Source organism: Alligator sinensis, unplaced genomic scaffold (assembly GCF_000455745.1).
Source record: "Alligator sinensis unplaced genomic scaffold, ASM45574v1 scaffold811_1, whole genome shotgun sequence".
Taxonomy (NCBI): Eukaryota; Metazoa; Chordata; order Crocodylia; family Alligatoridae; genus Alligator; species Alligator sinensis.
Genome location: NW_005842579.1, coordinates 741,105 through 744,410, shown reverse-complemented (window position 1 = coordinate 744,410; position 3,306 = coordinate 741,105). Strand labels below are relative to the sequence as shown.

The following is a 3,306-nucleotide window of genomic DNA, read 5'->3' as shown; positions in this document are numbered from 1 at the left end:
TCTTCCCAGCTCACATCCACACACCCGTGCTGTCTCCTTCTCACCACACCCAGCATTGGCACCATTGAGTTGGCCGGTAGGTGCTCAGCCATCAACATGCGCTGAAACTTTCCGGTGGAGAATGCCCAGGGCCAGCTCTGCAGCACCCATTTCTATCCCAATGGCAAGTGGCTTCTTTTCAAACAGGACATCAAAAGCATTTGCAAAGCCCAATCCCCGACCCCAAGCCCCAGTTCAATCCCCTTCATGCTTAGGCCATGCCAAGAGGATCTCAATATAGATGCAAATGCAACTGAGGTCCCTTTTCTGCCTGGTTTTATCCTGTCAGGAGGGAGAAGAGCCTGTGGGTGAATTAAAATCTGGGCTCCATCATGGCCTTGGGAGCAGACTGCTCTGGGTCCACCCTTTTCTCCGGGTGACCTGGCTGTCATCTGCTTGCTGTCAGGCAGTGCAGTGGCTGGCCCGCTGGGAGTTGTGACAGATGTGTGGGGTGTTAGTCTTCTCGGGCTCCTGGAAACCACCTGGGTTTAGAGGGAGAGGATCACAGATGAATCTCTCTCTTGCAATGTGTGCAGCCATCTCATCGATTAGGTACTCCCAGTTGTGCAGTCTGTCTGTCTGTCTGTCATCAGGTGTTTATCTGTATCAACAATTAGGTACTCCCAGATGCACACTCTTATCTCTTTATCTTTCTGTCTATCTCTTTAGCTCTCTATCTGTATGTGTATCTGTCTCACTATCCATCCATCTATCCTGTCAGTTTATCAGCAGGCAGGGTAGATTTGCACCTTATAGACTGCTCAAAGTAGCTATCTAGATCTAGATAGCTATCTAGATCTATATAGATATATATTGACCAATAGATATAAATGTATAGCTATATAATATATCAAAATATGTAGATATTGATATGCATGTGAGTGTGTGTCTGTATAAAGCTGGTGATAGATAGATAGGTAGATGGTATTTTATAGGAAATATACCCTGCCTTTGACTGGACTTCTGGCTAACACAGCTCACAGCATCTATCTGTCTGTCACCAGGCATGCAGCTGTAGCATCTGTTAAGCAGTCCCCTATGTGCATCTCTGTCTGTCTGTCCCTCCATCCTTCCCTCCCATGCCCATCTCAGTGGATTCTCAGAAGCCAGTGGCAGTGGCTCTCCCAAAAGCCAGACTAGGATGCCCTTTGGGCAGACAGGCTCTTATTAGCCAAACTGCCCAGAAGAATCCAATGCCTGCTCTCTGTCAGGACGTCCAGCACTTAAGATCCTGGGAGCTGAAGTTTGGAGCAGCCAAATCATCCCTGCAGCGTGGCAGGTCTACATGGCCCTCCCTCCCCCAGCTGTCAGCAGGAGGAGGAGCTGGTGGATAACCCCTGTGCTGAGCCTGAAGTAATTTGAGTTTCCGTGGAGCAGGCCGGAGCTCCTGGAGACCTGGCAACGTGACCCGGGACAGCTCTCGGGCATGGGCATAGAGGGACACCAGGAGACACCGCACCAGGGGGCTCAGCCGTCTCACATGGTGGTGGACAGCTGCATGTGCCAGCCCTGGACTCCAAAGGGCAGGAGGTGATTAGCACCCAATCTTGTTATGGCTTAATCACCTGGGGGGTGGGGAAGGCAAGCTGGGTGGGGTACACAGCCCCCCAGTGCTGGGACCCACGCAGGGAGCTGAGGGGCTCTGTGCAGACGCAGGCCCCAGTGCTCTCTGGAAACAGGAGCTCTCTGCACTTTAATCCTACTGACTCAGAGCAGGTGCTTAAAGCCCAGAGCAAGCTCAAATCCCTGCTCTAAGCAGGGGAGGGGTAGAGATGCCCAGTGAAGGCCCAGCAGCCTGGGCACCCATCCCTGAGCATGACCTAAGGGATGCAGGCCAGCAGGCTCTGTTCCCCAGGGTAGCTCTGGCAAGTCAGCCTTGGTGTGATTGGCACCTCGGGCAGCCCCATCTCCTGGGCATTGTAGCCGAGGCTATACTGGCTTTGATCCAAGGCTCTTCAGGGCAAGGACTCTCGCTGCAGCACCCAGCGTTTAGAGGAAGAAGCTTCTCACCTGTAAAAGGGGTGCAAAAATAGCAGCAGCATAGCACCGTCCACCCCAGCCACAGGCAGCGGAGAAACAAGCTATTTCCCTTTCCCTGTCCTGACCCGATTGGCACCGAACATCCTTGGGCTTGCATTTGCAATGCCCCCGGCCCTGGATCAGGTGCCCTTCTCTGTGGACATGGCCAGGCAGCTCTCCTGCTTGTCACTCACGTAAGGGTCTGTCCAGGAGCCGGGACCTGCGGAGCTGCCAGCGCTAATGACAGCTAATGCTAAACCAAGGGGTTGCAGCGGGACGAGAGTGGGGGGGGAGCAGTCGCGGGGGGCCATGACCTCTCCACACTTGACAGGCAGCTTGGAAAAAACAAGGTTATTTGGGCAGTCGGGAGGCAGCTAGGCTGCATGCCTGCCGGGGTGTGGGGATGTCTTTGGGCCTGAGCTGAGCAGAGCTGCTCTTTCCGTGTGACAGGCGAATGCTTGATGCTGCCTGATGCTGTGGAGCTGCGTTGCTAGGCGCTGTGCAGCCACAGGATAAGACGTGGTCCCCGGAGCTGACAGCCTAATGAGGCAAAGCAGGCAAATTACCTTGCTCAGGGCCCCGGCTTGGGAGCCGGACGCCTGGGTTCTGCGTGTGGCTCCGCCGCCGACCGCTGGCGTGACCTTGGGAGCTGCCTCCCTGGGCTGGAGCTGAGCTTGGGGCCCTGGCTCTGGGGCTAGGGAGGGACGTGGTGCAGAGGGGAGGTGTCTGTGTAAGAGCAGGGTGACGTGGCCCTTGCCTTGCCACCGTTCCCAGTCCCTCTGGCTTGGCTCCTTCCACTCCTGTGCTCGTCTCTGCTGCTCCAGCCAGGCTCGTGGTGGCCTGCCCAGATGACGGCTCGGCCGGGGGCTGCACGGGGACGCGTTTCCTCTCGGCTCAGCAGCGCGGTGACACTAATCTGCCTTGTGCCTGCCCTCACCAGAGCCCTGAATACCAGCTCATAGGAGTCGGTTAGGCCTCTCCAACACCCAGGCAAGGAGGGGGCTGGGAGAGTCCAGGATGAAGCCACCTTGCTGAAATGGAGGCAGGGAGAGGGCCGGGGCTGTGCCTTTTGCTCCATCCCTTCCCCTGTCTCTGCATCCATCCCTCTGCTTGTCTCTCTCCTTTCCCCTTTCTCTACCCTTCTTTCTCTCTCTTTCTCTCTTTGACTCTCCCTTCTTTCCTCTGTTGCCTGTTCTCTTCCTTGCCCCCTTTCTTGTGTCCTCCCTTCTCTCTGCCTCCCCTTTCTTA

At 55.6% G+C, this 3,306-nt stretch overlaps 1 protein-coding gene across 11 annotated transcripts in view; it reads left to right on the top strand.

Moving 5' to 3' along the window:
* The window catches only part of MEF2D (myocyte enhancer factor 2D), a 101,270-nt gene that overhangs the window by 60,442 nt on the left and 37,522 nt on the right, over positions 1 to 3,306 (top strand). Inside the window, exon 1 of one of the 11 annotated variants that reach the window (XM_025214348.1) lies at positions 2,796 to 3,048. The exons of the other annotated variants lie outside the window; for them this stretch is intronic. The gene's annotated coding sequence lies outside the window, so the exon portion shown is untranslated. Of the gene's footprint in view, positions 1 to 2,795; positions 3,049 to 3,306 lie in introns of those variants that run through there. 11 annotated transcript variants of the gene reach the window in all.